The sequence below is a fragment of the Natrix helvetica genome (assembly GCF_964273705.1).
Source record: "Natrix helvetica genome assembly, chromosome: 7".
NCBI lineage: Eukaryota > Metazoa > Chordata > Lepidosauria > Squamata > Natricidae > Natrix > Natrix helvetica.
In genome coordinates this window covers 3230449-3250058 of record NC_138558.1, presented here as the reverse complement: position 1 = coordinate 3250058, position 19610 = coordinate 3230449, and positions in this window count along the sequence as shown.

Here is a 19610-nt window from a genome sequence, read left to right as displayed (position 1 = left end):
GACTAGAACTCACCGTCTCCTGGTGATTGGCCCAAGGTCACCCAGTTGGCTTTCATGCCTAAGGGGGGACTAGAACTCACCGTGTCCTGGTGATTGGCCCAAAGTCACCCAGCTGGCTTTCATGCCTAAGGTGGGACTAGAACTCACCGTGTCCTGGTGATTGGCCCAAGATCACACAGCTGGCTTTCCTGCCTAAGGTGGGACTAGAACTCACCGTCTCCTGGTGATTGGCCCAAGATCACCCAGCTGGCTTTCATGCCTAAGGGGGGACTAGAACTCACCGTCTCCTGGTGATTGGCCCAAGATCACCCAGTTGGCTTTCCTGCCTAAGGTGGGACTAGAACTCACCGTCTCCTGGTGATTGGCCCAAGATCACCCAGTTGGCTTTCCTGCCTAAGGTGGGACTAGAACACACCGTCTCCTGGTGATTGGCCCAAAGTCACCCAGCTGGCTTTCATGCCTAAGGTGGGACTAGAACTCACCATCTCCTGGTGATTGGTCCAAAGTCATCCAGTTGGCTTTCATGCCTAAGGTGGGACTAGAACTCACCGTCTCCTGGTGATTGGCCCAAAGTCACCCAGCTGGCTTTCATGCCTAAGGTGGGACTAGAACACACCGTCTCCTGGTGATTGGTCCAAAGTCATCCAGTTGGCTTTCATGCCTAAGGTGGGACTAGAACTCACCGCCTCCTGGTGATTGGCCCAAGATCACCCAGTTGGCTTTCATGCCTAAGGGGGTACTGGAACTCACCGTCTCCTGGTGATTGGTCCAAAGTCATCCAGTTGGCTTTCATGCCTAAGGTGGGACTAGAACTCACCGCCTCCTGGTGATTGGCCCAAGGTCACCCAGTTGGCTTTCATGCCTAAGGGGGGACTAGAACTCACCGTGTCCTGGTGATTGGCCCAAAGTCACCCAGCTGGCTTTCATGCCTAAGGTGGGACTAGAACTCACCGTCTCCTGGTGATTGGCCCAAGATCACACAGCTGGCTTTCCTGCCTAAGGTGGGACTAGAACTCACAGTCTCCTGGTGATTGGCCCAAGATCACCCAGTTGGCTTTCATGCCTAAGGTGGGACTAGAACTCACCGTCTCCTGGTGATTGGCCCAAGATCACCCAGCTGGCTTTCCTGCCTAAGGTGGGACTAGAACTCACCGTCTCCTGGTGATTGGCCCAAAGTCACCCAGCTGGCTTTCATGCCTAAGGTGGGACTAGAACACACCGTCTCCTGGTGATTGGTCCAAAGTCATCCAGTTGGCTTTCATGCCTAAGGTGGGACTAGAACTCACCGTCTCCTGGTGATTGGCCCAAGATCACCCAGTTGGCTTTCATGCCTAAGGGGGGACTAGAACTCACCGTCTCCTGGTGATTGGCCCAAGATCACCCAGCTGGCTTTCATGCCTAAGGGGGGACTAGAACTCACCGTCTCCTGGTGATTGGCCCAAGACCACCCAGTTGGCTTTCATGCCTAAGGGGGGACTAGAACTCACCGTCTCCTGGTGATTGGCCCAAGATCACCCAGTTGGCTTTCCTGCCTAAGGTGGGACTAGAACACACCGTCTCCTGGTGATTGGCCCAAAGTCACCCAGCTGGCTTTCATGCCTAAGGTGGGACTAGAACTCACCATCTCCTGGTGATTGGTCCAAAGTCACCCAGCTGGCTTTCATGCCTAAGGTGGGACTAGAACACACCGTCTCCTGGTGATTGGTCCAAAGTCATCCAGTTGGCTTTCATGCCTAAGGTGGGACTAGAACTCACCGCCTCCTGGTGATTGGCCCAAGATCACCCAGTTGGCTTTCATGCCTAAGGGGGGACTGGAACTCACCGTCTCCTGGTGATTGGTCCAAAGTCATCCAGTTGGCTTTCATGCCTAAGGTGGGACTAGAACTCACCGCCTCCTGGTGATTGGCCCAAGGTCACCCAGTTGGCTTTCATGCCTAAGGGGGGACTAGAACTCACCGTGTCCTGGTGATTGGCCCAAAGTCACCCAGCTGGCTTTCATGCCTAAGGTGGGACTAGAACTCACCGTCTCCTGGTGATTGGCCCAAAGTCACCCAGCTGGCTTTCATGCCTAAGGTGGGACTAGAACACACCGTCTCCTGGTGATTGGTCCAAAGTCATCCAGTTGGCTTTCATGCCTAAGGTGGGACTAGAACTCACCGCCTCCTGGTGATTGGCCCAAGATCACCCAGTTGGCTTTCATGCCTAAGGGGGGACTAGAACTCACCCTCTCCTGGTGATTGGCCCAAGATCACCCAGCTGGCTTTCATGCCTAAGGGGGGACTAGAACTCACCCTCTCCTGGTGATTGGCCCAAGATCACCCAGCTGGCTTTCATGCCTAAGGTGGGACTAGAACTCACCCTCTCCTGGTGATTGGCCCAAGATCACCCAGCTGGCTTTCATGCCTAAGGGGGGACTAGAACTCACCGTCTCCTGGTGATTGGTCCAAAGTCATCCAGTTGGCTTTCATGCCTAAGGTGGGACTAGAACTCACCGTCTCCTGGTGATTGGCCCAAGGTCACCCAGTTGGCTTTCATGCCTAAGGGGGGACTAGAACTCACCGTGTCCTGGTGATTGGCCCAAAGTCACCCAGCTGGCTTTCATGCCTAAGGTGGGACTAGAACTCACCGTGTCCTGGTGATTGGCCCAAGATCACACAGCTGGCTTTCCTGCCTAAGGTGGGACTAGAACTCACCGTCTCCTGGTGATTGGCCCAAGATCACCCAGCTGGCTTTCATGCCTAAGGGGGGACTAGAACTCACCGTCTCCTGGTGATTGGCCCAAGATCACCCAGTTGGCTTTCCTGCCTAAGGTGGGACTAGAACTCACCGCCTCCTGGTGATTGGCCCAAGATCACCCAGCTGGCTTTCATGCCTAAGGGGGGACTAGAACTCACCGTCTCCTGGTGATTGGCCCAAGATCACCCAGTTGGCTTTCATGCCTAAGGGGGGACTAGAACTCACCCTCTCCTGGTGATTGGCCCAAGATCACCCAGCTGGCTTTCATGCCTAAGGGGGGACTAGAACTCACCCTCTCCTGGTGATTGGCCCAAGATCACCCAGCTGGCTTTCATGCCTAAGGTGGGACTAGAACTCACCCTCTCCTGGTGATTGGCCCAAGATCACCCAGCTGGCTTTCATGCCTAAGGGGGGACTAGAACTCACCGTCTCCTGGTGATTGGTCCAAAGTCATCCAGTTGGCTTTCATGCCTAAGGTGGGACTAGAACTCACCGCCTCCTGGTGATTGGCCCAAGGTCACCCAGTTGGCTTTCATGCCTAAGGGGGGACTAGAACTCACCGTGTCCTGGTGATTGGCCCAAAGTCACCCAGCTGGCTTTCATGCCTAAGGTGGGACTAGAACTCACCGTCTCCTGGTGATTGGCCCAAAGTCACCCAGCTGGCTTTCATGCCTAAGGTGGGACTAGAACACACCGTCTCCTGGTGATTGGTCCAAAGTCATCCAGTTGGCTTTCATGCCTAAGGTGGGACTAGAACTCACCGCCTCCTGGTGATTGGCCCAAGATCACCCAGTTGGCTTTCATGCCTAAGGGGGGACTAGAACTCACCCTCTCCTGGTGATTGGCCCAAGATCACCCAGCTGGCTTTCATGCCTAAGGGGGGACTAGAACTCACCCTCTCCTGGTGATTGGCCCAAGATCACCCAGCTGGCTTTCATGCCTAAGGTGGGACTAGAACTCACCCTCTCCTGGTGATTGGCCCAAGATCACCCAGCTGGCTTTCATGCCTAAGGGGGGACTAGAACTCACCGTCTCCTGGTGATTGGTCCAAAGTCATCCAGTTGGCTTTCATGCCTAAGGTGGGACTAGAACTCACCGTCTCCTGGTGATTGGCCCAAGGTCACCCAGTTGGCTTTCATGCCTAAGGGGGGACTAGAACTCACCGTGTCCTGGTGATTGGCCCAAAGTCACCCAGCTGGCTTTCATGCCTAAGGTGGGACTAGAACTCACCGTGTCCTGGTGATTGGCCCAAGATCACACAGCTGGCTTTCCTGCCTAAGGTGGGACTAGAACTCACCGTCTCCTGGTGATTGGCCCAAGATCACCCAGCTGGCTTTCATGCCTAAGGGGGGACTAGAACTCACCGTCTCCTGGTGATTGGCCCAAGATCACCCAGTTGGCTTTCCTGCCTAAGGTGGGACTAGAACTCACCGTCTCCTGGTGATTGGCCCAAGATCACCCAGTTGGCTTTCCTGCCTAAGGTGGGACTAGAACACACCGTCTCCTGGTGATTGGCCCAAAGTCACCCAGCTGGCTTTCATGCCTAAGGTGGGACTAGAACTCACCGTCTCCTGGTGATTGGCCCAAGATCACCCAGTTGGCTTTCCTGCCTAAGGTGGGACTAGAACACACCGTCTCCTGGTGATTGGCCCAAAGTCACCCAGCTGGCTTTCATGCCTAAGGTGGGACTAGAACTCACCATCTCCTGGTGATTGGTCCAAAGTCATCCAGTTGGCTTTCATGCCTAAGGTGGGACTAGAACTCACCGTCTCCTGGTGATTGGCCCAAAGTCACCCAGCTGGCTTTCATGCCTAAGGTGGGACTAGAACACACCGTCTCCTGGTGATTGGTCCAAAGTCATCCAGTTGGCTTTCATGCCTAAGGTGGGACTAGAACTCACCGCCTCCTGGTGATTGGCCCAAGATCACCCAGTTGGCTTTCATGCCTAAGGGGGGACTGGAACTCACCGTCTCCTGGTGATTGGTCCAAAGTCATCCAGTTGGCTTTCATGCCTAAGGTGGGACTAGAACTCACCGCCTCCTGGTGATTGGCCCAAGGTCACCCAGTTGGCTTTCATGCCTAAGGGGGGACTAGAACTCACCGTGTCCTGGTGATTGGCCCAAAGTCACCCAGCTGGCTTTCATGCCTAAGGTGGGACTAGAACTCACCGTCTCCTGGTGATTGGCCCAAGATCACACAGCTGGCTTTCCTGCCTAAGGTGGGACTAGAACTCACAGTCTCCTGGTGATTGGCCCAAGATCACCCAGTTGGCTTTCATGCCTAAGGTGGGACTAGAACTCACCGTCTCCTGGTGATTGGCCCAAGATCACCCAGCTGGCTTTCCTGCCTAAGGTGGGACTAGAACTCACCGTCTCCTGGTGATTGGCCCAAAGTCACCCAGCTGGCTTTCATGCCTAAGGTGGGACTAGAACACACCGTCTCCTGGTGATTGGTCCAAAGTCATCCAGTTGGCTTTCATGCCTAAGGTGGGACTAGAACTCACCGTCTCCTGGTGATTGGCCCAAGATCACCCAGTTGGCTTTCATGCCTAAGGGGGGACTAGAACTCACCGTCTCCTGGTGATTGGCCCAAGATCACCCAGCTGGCTTTCATGCCTAAGGGGGGACTAGAACTCACCGTCTCCTGGTGATTGGCCCAAGACCACCCAGTTGGCTTTCATGCCTAAGGGGGGACTAGAACTCACCGTCTCCTGGTGATTGGCCCAAGATCACCCAGTTGGCTTTCCTGCCTAAGGTGGGACTAGAACACACCGTCTCCTGGTGATTGGCCCAAAGTCACCCAGCTGGCTTTCATGCCTAAGGTGGGACTAGAACTCACCATCTCCTGGTGATTGGTCCAAAGTCACCCAGCTGGCTTTCATGCCTAAGGTGGGACTAGAACACACCGTCTCCTGGTGATTGGTCCAAAGTCATCCAGTTGGCTTTCATGCCTAAGGTGGGACTAGAACTCACCGCCTCCTGGTGATTGGCCCAAGATCACCCAGTTGGCTTTCATGCCTAAGGGGGGACTGGAACTCACCGTCTCCTGGTGATTGGTCCAAAGTCATCCAGTTGGCTTTCATGCCTAAGGTGGGACTAGAACTCACCGCCTCCTGGTGATTGGCCCAAGGTCACCCAGTTGGCTTTCATGCCTAAGGGGGGACTAGAACTCACCGTGTCCTGGTGATTGGCCCAAAGTCACCCAGCTGGCTTTCATGCCTAAGGTGGGACTAGAACTCACCGTCTCCTGGTGATTGGCCCAAGATCACACAGCTGGCTTTCCTGCCTAAGGTGGGACTAGAACTCACAGTCTCCTGGTGATTGGCCCAAGATCACCCAGTTGGCTTTCATGCCTAAGGTGGGACTAGAACTCACCGTCTCCTGGTGATTGGCCCAAGATCACCCAGCTGGCTTTCCTGCCTAAGGTGGGACTAGAACTCACCGTCTCCTGGTGATTGGCCCAAAGTCACCCAGCTGGCTTTCATGCCTAAGGTGGGACTAGAACACACCGTCTCCTGGTGATTGGTCCAAAGTCATCCAGTTGGCTTTCATGCCTAAGGTGGGACTAGAACTCACCGCCTCCTGGTGATTGGCCCAAGATCACCCAGTTGGCTTTCATGCCTAAGGGGGGACTAGAACTCACCCTCTCCTGGTGATTGGCCCAAGATCACCCAGCTGGCTTTCATGCCTAAGGGGGGACTAGAACTCACCCTCTCCTGGTGATTGGCCCAAGATCACCCAGCTGGCTTTCATGCCTAAGGAGGGAGTAGAACTCACCCTCTCCTGGTGATTGGCCCAAGATCACCCAGCTGGCTTTCATGCCTAAGGGTGGACTAGAACTCACCGTCTCCTGGTGATTGGTCCAAAGTCATCCAGTTGGCTTTCATGCCTAAGGTGGGACTAGAACTCACCGTCTCCTGGTGATTGGCCCAAGATCACCCAGCTGGCTTTCATGCCTAAGGGGGGACTAGAACTCACCGTCTCCTGGTGATTGGCCCAAGACCACCCAGTTGGCTTTCATGCCTAAGGGGGGACTAGAACTCACCGTCTCCTGGTGATTGGCCCAAGATCACCCAGTTGGCTTTCCTGCCTAAGGTGGGACTAGAACTCACCGTCTCCTGGTGATTGGCCCAAGATCACCCAGTTGGCTTTCCTGCCTAAAGTGGGACTAGAACTCACCGTCTCCTGGTGATTGGCCCAAGATCACCCAGCAGGCTTTCATGCCTAAGGTGGGACTAGAACACACCGTCTCCTGGTGATTGGCCCAAAGTCACCCAGCTGGCTTTCATGCCTAAGGTGGGACTAGAACTCACCATCTCCTGGTGATTGGTCCAAAGTCATCCAGTTGGCTTTCATGCCTAAGGAGGGACTAGAACTCACCGTCTCCTGGTGATTGGCCCAAAGTCACCCAGCTGGCTTTCATGCCTAAGGTGGGACTAGAACACACCGTCTCCTGGTGATTGGTCCAAAGTCATCCAGTTGGCTTTCATGCCTAAGGTGGGACTAGAACTCACCGCCTCCTGGTGATTGGCCCAAGATCACCCAGTTGGCTTTCATGCCTAAGGGGGGACTAGAACTCACCCTCTCCTGGTGATTGGCCCAAGATCACCCAGCTGGCTTTCATGCCTAAGGGGGGACTAGAACTCACCCTCTCCTGGTGATTGGCCCAAGATCACCCAGCTGGCTTTCATGCCTAAGGTGGGACTAGAACTCACCCTCTCCTGGTGATTGGCCCAAGATCACCCAGCTGGCTTTCATGCCTAAGGGGGGACTAGAACTCACCGTCTCCTGGTGATTGGTCCAAAGTCATCCAGTTGGCTTTCATGCCTAAGGTGGGACTAGAACTCACCGTCTCCTGGTGATTGGCCCAAGGTCACCCAGTTGGCTTTCATGCCTAAGGGGGGACTAGAACTCACCGTGTCCTGGTGATTGGCCCAAAGTCACCCAGCTGGCTTTCATGCCTAAGGTGGGACTAGAACTCACCGTGTCCTGGTGATTGGCCCAAGATCACACAGCTGGCTTTCCTGCCTAAGGTGGGACTAGAACTCACCGTCTCCTGGTGATTGGCCCAAGATCACCCAGCTGGCTTTCATGCCTAAGGGGGGACTAGAACTCACCGTCTCCTGGTGATTGGCAGAAGATCACCCAGTTGGCTTTCATGCCTAAGGTGGGACTAGAACTCACCATCTCCTGGTGATTGGCCCAAGATCACCCAGTTGGCTTTCATGCCTAAGGGGGGACTAGAACTCACCATCTCCTGGTGATTGGCCCAAGATCACCCAGCTGGCTTTCATGCCTAAGGGGGGGCTAGAACTCACCGTCTCCTGGTGATTGGCCCAAGACCACCCAGTTGGCTTTCATGCCTAAGGGGGGACTAGAACTCACCGTCTCCTGGTGATTGGCCCAAGATCACCCAGTTGGCTTTCCTGCCTAAGGTGGGACTAGAACTCACCGTCTCCTGGTGATTGGCCCAAGATCACCCAGTTGGCTTTCCTGCCTAAGGTGGGACTAGAACACACCGTCTCCTGGTGATTGGCCCAAAGTCACCCAGCTGGCTTTCATGCCTAAGGTGGGACTAGAACTCACCATCTCCTGGTGATTGGTCCAAAGTCATCCAGTTGGCTTTCATGCCTAAGGTGGGACTAGAACTCACCGTCTCCTGGTGATTGGCCCAAAGTCACCCAGCTGGCTTTCATGCCTAAGGTGGGACTAGAACACACCGTCTCCTGGTGATTGGTCCAAAGTCATCCAGTTGGCTTTCATGCCTAAGGTGGGACTAGAACTCACCGCCTCCTGGTGATTGGCCCAAGATCACCCAGTTGGCTTTCATGCCTAAGGGGGGACTGGAACTCACCGTCTCCTGGTGATTGGTCCAAAGTCATCCAGTTGGCTTTCGTGCCTAAGGTGGGACTAGAACTCACCGCCTCCTGGTGATTGGCCCAAGGTCACCCAGTTGGCTTTCATGCCTAAGGGGGGACTAGAACTCACCGTGTCCTGGTGATTGGCCCAAAGTCACCCAGCTGGCTTTCATGCCTAAGGTGGGACTAGAACTCACCGTCTCCTGCTGATTGGCTCAAGATCACACAGCTGGCTTTCCTGCCTAAGGTGGGACTAGAACTCACAGTCTCCTGGTGATTGGCCCAAGATCACCCAGTTGGCTTTCATGCCTAAGGTGGGACTAGAACTCACCGTCTCCTGGTGATTGGCCCAAGATCACCCAGCTGGCTTTCCTGCCTAAGGTGGGACTAGAACTCACCGTCTCCTGGTGATTGGCCCAAAGTCACCCAGCTGGCTTTCATGCCTAAGGTGGGACTAGAACACACCGTCTCCTGGTGATTGGTCCAAAGTCATCCAGTTGGCTTTCATGCCTAAGGTGGGACTAGAACTCACCGTCTCCTGGTGATTGGCCCAAGATCACCCAGTTGGCTTTCATGCCTAAGGGGGGACTAGAACTCACCGTCTCCTGGTGATTGGCCCAAGATCACCCAGCTGGCTTTCATGCCTAAGGGGGGACTAGAACTCACCCTCTCCTGGTGATTGGCCCAAGATCACCCAGCTGGCTTTCATGCCTAAGGGGGGACTAGAACTCACCGTCTCCTGGAGATTGGTCCAAAGTCATCCAGTTGGCTTTCATGCCTAAGGTGGGACTAGAACTCACCGTCTCCTGGTGATTGGCCCAAGGTCACCCAGTTGGCTTTCATGCCTAAGGGGGGGACTAGAACTCACCGTGTCCTGGTGATTGGCCCAAAGTCACCCAGCTGGCTTTCATGCCTAAGGTGGGACTAGAACTCACCGTCTCCTGGTGATTGGCCCAAGATCACACAGCTGGCTTTCCTGCCTAAGGTGGGACTAGAACTCACCGTCTCCTGGTGATTGGCCCAAGATCACCCAGTTGGCTTTCATGCCTAAGGTGGGACTAGAACTCACCGTCTCCTGGTGATTGGCCCAAGATCACCCAGCTGGCTTTCCTGCCTAAGGTGGGACTAGAACTCACCGTCTCCTGGTGATTGGCCCAAGATCACCCAGCTGGCTTTCCTGCCTAAGGTGGGACTAGAACACACCGTCTCCTGGTGATTGGCCCAAAGTCACCCAGCTGGCTTTCATGCCTAAGGTGGGACTAGAACTCACCATCTCCTGGTGATTGGTCCAAAGTCATCCAGTTGGCTTTCATGCCTAAGGTGGGACTAGAACTCACCGTCTCCTGGTGATTGGCCCAAAGTCACCCAGCTGGCTTTCATGCCTAAGGTGGGACTAGAACACACCATCTCCTGGTGATTGGTCCAAAGTCATCCAGTTGGCTTTCATGCCTAAGGTGGGACTAGAACTCACCGCCTCCTGGTAATTGGCCCAAGATCACCCAGTTGGCTTTCATGCCTAAGGGTGGACTAGAACTCACCCTCTCCTGGTGATTGGCCCAAGATAACCCAGCTGGCTTTCATGCCTAAGGGGGGACTAGAACTCACCCTCTCCTGGTGATTGGCCCAAGATCACCCAGCTGGCTTTCATGCCTAAGGTGGGACTAGAACTCACCCTCTCCTGGTGATTGGCCCAAGATCACCCAGCTGGCTTTCATGCCTAAGGGGGGACTAGAACTCACCGTCTCCTGGTGATTGGTCCAAAGTCATCCAGTTGGCTTTCATGCCTAAGGTGGGACTAGAACTCACCATCTCCTGGTGATTGGCCCAAGGTCACCCAGTTGGCTTTCATGCCTAAGGGGGGACTAGAACTCACCGTGTCCTGGTGATTGGCCCAAAGTCACCCAGCTGGCTTTCATGCCTAAGGTGGGACTAGAACTCACCGTCTCCTGGTGATTGGCCCAAGATCACACAGCTGGCTTTCCTGCCTAAGGTGGGACTAGAACTCACAGTCTCCTGGTGATTGGCCCAAGATCACCCAGTTGGCTTTCATGCCTAAGGTGGGACTAGAACTCACCCTCTCCTGGTGATTGGCCCAAGATCACCCAGCTGGCTTTCATACCTAAGGTGGGACTAGAACTCACCGTCTCCTGGTGATTGGCCCAAGATCACACAGCTGGCTTTCCTGCCTAAGGTGGGACTAGAACACACCGTCTCCTGGTGATTGGTCCAAAGTCATCCAGTTGGCTTTCATGCCTAAGGTGGGACTAGAACTCACCGCCTCCTGGTGATTGGCCCAAGATCACCCAGTTGGCTTTCATGCCTAAGGGGGGACTAGAACTCACCCTCTCCTGGTGATTGGCCCAAGATCACCCAGCTGGCTTTCATGCCTAAGGTGGGACTAGAACTCACCCTCTCCTGGTGATTGGCCCAAGATCACCCAGCTGGCTTTCATGCCTAAGGGGGGACTAGAACTCACCATCTCCTGGTGATTGGTCCAAAGTCATCCAGTTGGCTTTCATGCCTAAGGTGGGACTAGAACTCACCATCCCCTGGTGATTGGCCCAAGGTCACCCAGTTGGCTTTCATGCCTAAGGGGGGACTAGAACTCACCGTGTCCTGGTGATTGGCCCAAAGTCACCCAGCTGGCTTTCATGCCTAAGGTGGGACTAGAACTCACCGTCTCCTGGTGATTGGCCCAAGATCACACAGCTGGCTTTCCTGCCTAAGGTGGGACTAGAACTCACAGTCTCCTGGTGATTGGCCCAAGATCACCCAGTTGGCTTTCATGCCTAAGGTGGGACTAGAACTCACCCTCTCCTGGTGATTGGCCCAAGATCACCCAGTTGGCTTTCATGCCTAAGGTGGGACTAGAACTCACCCTCTCCTGGTGATTGGCCCAAGATCACCCAGCTGGCTTTCATGCCTAAGGTGGGACTAGAACTCACCGTCTCCTGGTGATTGGCCCAAGATCACACAGCTGGCTTTCCTGCCTAAGGTGGGACTAGAACTCACAGTCTCCTGGTGATTGGCCCAAGATCACCCAGCTGGCTTTCATGCCTAAGGGGGGACTAGAACTCACCCTCTCCTGGTGATTGGCCCAAGATCACCCAGTTGGCTTTCATGCCTAAGGTGGGACTAGAACTCACCCTCTCCTGGTGATTGGCCCAAGATCACCCAGCTGGCTTTCATGCCTAAGGGGGGACTAGAACTCACCGTCTCCTGGTGATTGGCCCAAGGTCACCCAGTTGGCTTTCATGCCTAAGGGGGGACTAGAACTCACCGTGTCCTGGTGGTTGGCCCAAAGTCACCCAGCTGGCTTTCATGCCTAAGGTGGGACTAGAACTCACCGTCTCCTGGTGATTGGCCCAAGATCACACAGCTGGCTTTCCTGCCTAAGGTGGGACTAGAACTCACAGTCTCCTGGTGATTGGCCCAAGATCACCCAGTTGGCTTTCATGCCTAAGGTGGGACTAGAACTCACCGTCTCCTGGTGATTGGCCCAAGATCACCCAGCTGGCTTTCCTGCCTAAGGTGGGACTAGAACTCACCGTCTCCTGGTGATTGGCCCAAAGTCTCCCAGCTGGATTTCCTGCCTAAGGTGGGACTAGAACTCACCGTCTCCTGGTGATTGGCCCAAGATCACACAGCTGGCTTTCCTGCCTAAGGTGGGACTAGAACTCACAGTCTCCTGGTGATTGGCCCAAGATCACCCAGTTGGCTTTCATGCCTAAGGTGGGACTAGAACTCACCCTCTCCTGGTGATTGGCCCAAGATCACCCAGCTGGCTTTCATGCCTAAGGTGGGACTAGAACTCACCGTCTCCTGGTGATTGGCCCAAGATCACACAGCTGGCTTTCCTGCCTAAGGTGGGACTAGAACTCACAGTCTCCTGGTGATTGGCCCAAGATCACCCAGCTGGCTTTCATGCCTAAGGGGGGACTAGAACTCACCCTCTCCTGGTGATTGGCCCAAGATCACCCAGTTGGCTTTCATGCCTAAGGTGGGACTAGAACTCACCCTCTCCTGGTGATTGGCCCAAGATCACCCAGCTGGCTTTCATGCCTAAGGGGGGACTAGAACTCACCGTCTCCTGGTGATTGGTCCAAAGTCATCCAGTTGGCTTTCATGCCTAAGGTGGGACTAGAACTCACCGTCTCCTGGTGATTGGCCCAAGGTCACCCAGTTGGCTTTCATGCCTAAGGGGGGACTAGAACTCACCGTGTCCTGGTGATTGGCCCAAAGTCACCCAGCTGGCTTTCATGCCTAAGGTGGGACTAGAACTCACCGTCTCCTGGTGATTGGCCCAAGATCACACAGCTGGCTTTCCTGCCTAAGGTGGGACTAGAACTCACAGTCTCCTGGTGATTGGCCCAAGATCACCCAGTTGGCTTTCATGCCTAAGGTGGGACTAGAACTCACCGTCTCCTGGTGATTGGCCCAAGATCACCCAGCTGGCTTTCCTGCCTAAGGTGGGACTAGAACTCACCGTCTCCTGGTGATTGGCCCAAGATCACCCAGCTGGCTTTCATGCCTAAGGTGGGACTAGAACTCACCCTCTCCTGGTGATTGGCCCAAGGTCACCCAGTTGGTTTTCATGCCTAAGGTGGGACTAGAACTCACCGTCTCCTGGTGATTGGCCCAAGATCACCCAGCTGGCTTTCATGCCTAAGGTGGGACTAGAACTCACAGTCTCCTGGTGATTGGCCCAAGATCACCCAGTTGGGTTTCATGCCTAAGGGGGGACTAGAACTCACCCTCTCCTGGTGATTGGCCCAAGATCACCCAGTTCGCTTTCCTGCCTAAGGTGGGACTAGAACTCACCGTCTCCTGGTGATTGGCCCAAGATCACCCAGCTGGCTTTCATGCCTAAGGTGGGACTAGAACTCACCCTCTCCTGGTGATTGGCCCAAGGTCACCCAGTTGGTTTTCATGCCTAAGGTGGGACTAGAACTCACCGTCTCCTGGTGATTGGCCCAAGATCACCCAGCTGGCTTTCATGCCTAAGGTGGGACTAGAACTCACAGTCTCCTGGTGATTGGCCCAAGATCACCCAGTTGGCTTTCATGCCTAAGGGGGGACTAGAACTCACAGTCTCCTGGTGATTGGCCCAAGATCACCCAGCTGGCTTTCATGCCTAAGGGGGGACTAGAACTCACAGTCTCCTGGTGATTGGCCCAAGATCACCCAGCTGGCTTTCATGCCTAAGGGGGGACTAGAACTCACAGTCTCCTGGTGATTGGCCCAAGGTCACCCAGTTGGCTTTCATGCCTAAGGCGGGACTAGAACTCACCGTCTCCAGGTGATTGGCCCAAGATCACCCAGTGGGCTTTCATGCCTAAGGCGGGACTAGAACTCACAGTCTACTAGTGATTGGCCCAAGATCACCCAGCTGGCTTTCATGCCTAAGGTGGGATTAGATCTCACTGTCTCCTGGTGATTGGCCCAAAGTCTCCCAGCTGGATTTCCTGCCTAAGGTGGGACTTGAACTCACCGTCTCCTGGTGATTGGCCCAAGATCACCCAGTTGGCTTTCCTGCCGAAGGTGGGACTAGAACTCACCGTCTCCTGGTGATTGGCAGAAGATCACCCAGCTGGCTTTCATGCCTAAGGTGGGACTAGAACTCACCATCTCCTGGTGATTGGCCCAAGATCACCCAGTTGCCTTTCCTGCCTAAGGTGGGACTAGAACTCACTGTCTCCTGGTGATTGGCCCAAGATCACCCAGCTGGCTTTCATGCCTAAGGGGGGAGTAGAACTCACAGTCTCCTGGTGATTGGCCCAAGATCACCCAGCTGGCTTTCATGCCTAAGGGGGGACTAGAACTCACAGTCTCCTGGTGATTGGCCCAAGATCACCCAGCTGGCTTTCATGCCTAAGGGGGGACTAGAACTCACAGTCTCCTGGTGATTGGCCCAAGGTCACCCAGTTGGCTTTAATGCCTAAGGTGGGATTAGATCTCACTTTCTCCTGGTGATTGGCCCAAAGTCTCCCAGCTGGATTTCCTGCCTAAGGTGGGACTAGAACTCACCGTCTCCTGATGATTGGCCCAAGATCACCCAGTTGGCTTTCCTGCCTAAGGTGGGACTAGAACTCACCGTCTCCTGGTGATTGGCCCAAGATCACCCAGTTGGCTTTCCTGCCTAAGGTGGGACTAGAACTCACCGTCTCCTGGTGATTGGCCCAAAGTCACCCAGCTGGCTTTCATGCCTAAGGGGGGACTAGAACTCACCGTCTCCTGGTGATTGGCAGAAGATCACCCAGCTGGCTTTCATGCCTAAGGTGGGACTAGAACTCACCATCTCCTGGTGATTGGCCCAAGATCACCCAGTTGGCTTTCCTGCCTAATGTGGGAGTAGAACTCACCGTCTCCTGGTGATTGGCCCAAAGTCACCCAGCTGGCTTTCATGCCTAAGGTGGGACTAGAACTCACCGTCTCCTGGTGATTGGCCCAAGATCACCCAGTTGGCTTTCCTGCCGAAGGTGGGACTAGAACTCACCGTGTCCTGGTGATTGGCCCAAAGTCACCCAGCTGGCTTTCATGCCTAAGGGGGGACTAGAACTTACCGTCTCCTGGTGATTGGCAGAAGATCACCCAGCTGGCTTTCATGCCTAAGGGGGGACTAGAACTCACCATCTCCTGGTGATTGGCCCAAGATCACCCAGCTGGCTTTCATGCCTAAGGTGGGACTAGAACTCACCGTCTCCTGGTGATTGGCCCAAGATCACCCAGCTGGCTTTCCTTCCTAAGGGGGGACTAGAACTCACCGTCTCCTGGTGATTGGCCCAAGATCACCCAGTGGGCTTTCATGCCTAAGGGGGGACTAGAACTCACCGTCTCCTGGTGATTGGCCCAAGATCACCCAGTGGGCTTTCATGCCTAAGGGGGGACTAGAACTCACCGTCTCCTGGTGATTGGCCCAAGATCACCCAGTTGACTTTCATGCCTAAGGGGGGACTAGAACTCACCCTCTCCTGGTGATTGGCCCAAGATCACCCAGCTGGCTTTCATGCCTAAGAGGGGACTAGAACTCACCCTCTCCTGGTGATTGGCCCAAGATCACCCAGTTGGCTTTCCTGCCTAAGGTGGGAGTAGAACTCACAGTCTCCGGGTGATTGGCCCAAGATCACCCAGCTGGCTTTCATGCCTAAGGGGGGATTAGAACTCACCGTCTCCAGGTGATTGGCCCAAGATCACCCAGTGGGCTTTCATGCCTAAGGCGGGACTAGAACTCACAGTCTACTAGTGATTGGCCCAAGATCACCCAGCTGGCTTTCATGCCTAAGGTGGGATTAAATCTCACTGTCTCCTGGTGATTGGCCCAAAGTCTCCCAGCTGGATTTCCTGCCTAAGGTGGGACTAGAACTCACCGTCTCCTGGTGATTGGCCCAAGATCACCCAGTTGGCTTTCCTGCCGAAGGTGGGACTAGAACTCACCGTGTCCTGGTGATTGGCCCAAAGTCACCCAGCTGGCTTTCATGCCTAAGGGGGGACTAGAACTCACCGTCTCCTGGTGATTGGCAGAAGATCACCCAGCTGGCTTTCATGCCTAAGGTGGGACTAGAACTCACCATCTCCTGGTGATTGGCCCAAGATCACCCAGTTGCCTTTCCTGCCTAAGGTGGGACTAGAACTCACTGTCTCCTGGTGATTGGCCCAAGATCACCCAGCTGGCTTTCATGCCTAAGGGGGGAGTAGAACTCACAGTCTCCTGGTGATTGGCCCAAGATCACCCAGCTGGCTTTCATGCCTAAGGGGGGACTAGAACTCACAGTCTCCTGGTGATTGGCCCAAGATCACCCAGCTGGCTTTCATGCCTAAGGGGGGACTAGAACTCACAGTCTCCTGGTGATTGGCCCAAGGTCACCCAGTTGGCTTTAATGCCTAAGGCGGGACTAGAACTCACCGTCTCCTGGTGATTGGCCCAAGATCACCCAGTGGGCTTTCATGCCTAAGGCGGGACTAGAACTCACAGTCTACTGGTGATTGGCCCAAGATCACCCAGCTGGCTTTCATGCCTAAGGTGGGATTAGATCTCACTGTCTCCTGGTGATTGGCCCAAAGTCTCCCAGCTGGATTTCCTGCCTAAGGTGGGACTAGAACTCACCGTCTCCTGGTGATTGGCCCAAGATCACCCAGTTGGCTTTCCTGCCTAAGGTGGGACTAGAACTCACCGTCTCCTGGTGATTGGCCCAAGATCACCCAGTTGGCTTTCCTGCCTAAGGTGGGACTAGAACTCACCGTCTCCTGGTGATTGGCCCAAAGTCACCCAGCTGGCTTTCATGCCTAAGGGGGGACTAGAACTCACCGTCTCCTGGTGATTGGCAGAAGATCACCCAGCTGGCTTTCATGCCTAAGGTGGGACTAGAACTCACCATCTCCTGGTGATTGGCCCAAGATCACCCAGTTGGCTTTCCTGCCTAATGTGGGACTAGAACTCACCGTCTCCTGGTGATTGGCGCAAAGTCACCCAGCTGGCTTTCATGCCTAAGGGGGGACTAGAACTCACCGTCTCCTGGTGATTGGCCCAAGATCACCCAGCCTTCTTTCATGCCTAAGGGGGGACTAGAACTTACCGTCTCCTGGTGATTGGCAGAAGATCACCCAGCTGGCTTTCATGCCTAAGGGGGGACTAGAACTCACCATCTCCTGGTGATTGGCCCAAGATCACCCAGCTGGCTTTCATGCCTAAGGTGGGACTAGAACTCACCGTCTCCTGGTGATTGGCCCCAAGATCACCCAGCTGGCTTTCCTTCCTAAGGGGGGACTAGAACTCACCGTCTCCTGGTGATTGGCCCAAGATCACCCAGTGGGCTTTCATGCCTAAGGGGGGACTAGAACTCACCGTCTCCTGGTGATTGGCCCAAGATCACCCAGCTGGCTTTCATGCCTAAGGTGGGACTAGAACTCACCGTCTCCTGGTGATTGGCCCAAGATCACCCAGTTGGCTTTCCTGCCTAAGGTGGGAGTAGAACTCACAGTCTCCGGGTGATTGGCCCAAGATCACCCAGCTGGCTTTCATGCCTAAGGTGGGATTAGAACTCACCGTCTCCTGGTGATTGGCCCAAGATCACCCAGTTGACTTTCATGCCTAAGGGGGGACTAGAACTCACCATCTCCTGGTGATTGGCCCAAGATCACCCAGCTGGCTTTCATGCCTAAGGTGGGACTAGAACTCACCGTCTCCTGGTGATTGGCCCAAGATCACCCAGCTGGCTTTCCTTCCTAAGGGGGGACTAGAACTCACCGTCTCCTGGTGATTGGCCCAAGATCACCCAGTGGGCTTTCATGCCTAAGGGGGGACTAGAACTCACCATCTCCTGGTGATTGGCCCAAGATCACCCAGCTGGCTTTCATGCCTAAGGTGGGACTAGAACTCACCGTCTCCTGGTGATTGGCCCAAGATCACCCAGTTGGCTTTCCTGCCTAAGGTGGGAGTAGAACTCACAGTCTCCGGGTGATTGGCCCAAGATCACCCAGCTGGCTTTCATGCCTAAGGTGGGATTAGAACTCACCGTCTCCTGGTGATTGGCCCAAGATCACCCAGTTGACTTTCATGCCTAAGGGGGGACTAGAACTCACCCTCTCCTGGTGATTGGCCCAAGATCACCCAGCTGGCTTTCATGCCTAAGAGGGGACTAGAACTCACCCTCTCCTGGTGATTGGCCCAAGATCACCCAGTTGGCTTTCCTGCCTAAGGTGGGAGTAGAACTCACAGTCTCCGGGTGATTGGCCCAAGATCACCCAGCTGGCTTTCATGCCTAAGGGGGGATTAGAACTCACCGTCTCCAGGTGATTGGCCCAAGATCACCCAGTGGGCTTTCATGCCTAAGGCGGGACTAGAACTCACAGTCTACTAGTGATTGGCCCAAGATCACCCAGCTGGCTTTCATGCCTAAGGTGGGATTAGATCTCACTGTCTCCTGGTGATTGGCCCAAAGTCTCCCAGCTGGATTTCCTGCCTAAGGTGGGACTAGAACTCACCGTCTCCTGGTGATTGGCCCAAGATCACCCAGTTGGCTTTCCTGCCGAAGGTGGGACTAGAACTCACCGTGTCCTGGTGATTGGCCCAAAGTCACCCAGCTGGCTTTCATGCCTAAGGGGGGACTAGAACTCACCGTCTCCTGGTGATTGGCAGAAGATCATCCAGCTGGCTTTCATGCCTAAGGTGGGACTAGAACTCACCATCTCCTGGTGATTGGCCCAAGATCACCCAGTTGCCTTTCCTGCCTAAGGTGGGACTAGAACTCACCGTCTCCTGGTGATTGGCCCAAGATCACACAGCTGGCTTTCCTGCCTAAGGTGGGACTAGAACTCACAGTCTCCTGGTGATTGGCCCAAGATCACCCAGTTGGCTTTCATGCCTAAGGTGGGACTAGAACTCACCGTCTCCTGGTGATTGGCCCAAGATCACCCAGCTGGCTTTCCTGCCTAAGGTGGGACTAGAACTCACCGTCTCCTGGTGATTGGCCCAAAGTCTCCCAGCTGGATTTCCTGCCTAAGGTGGGACTAGAACTCACCGTCTCCTGGTGATTGGCCCAAGATCACACAGCTGGCTTTCCTGCCTAAGGTGGGACTAGAACTCACAGTCTCCTGGTGATTGGCCCAAGATCACCCAGTTGGCTTTCATGCCTAAGGTGGGACTAGAACTCACCCTCTCCTGGTGATTGGCCCAAGATCACCCAGCTGGCTTTCATGCCTAAGGTGGGACTAGAACTCACCGTCTCCTGGTGATTGGCCCAAGATCACACAGCTGGCTTTCCTGCCTAAGGTGGGACTAGAACTCACAGTCTCCTGGTGATTGGCCCAAGATCACCCAGCTGGCTTTCATGCCTAAGGGGGGACTAGAACTCACCCTCTCCTGGTGATTGGCCCAAGATCACCCAGTTGGCTTTCATGCCTAAGGTGGGACTAGAACTCACCCTCTCCTGGTGATTGGCCCAAGATCACCCAGCTGGCTTTCATGCCTAAGGGGGGACTAGAACTCACCGTCTCCTGGTGATTGGTCCAAAGTCATCCA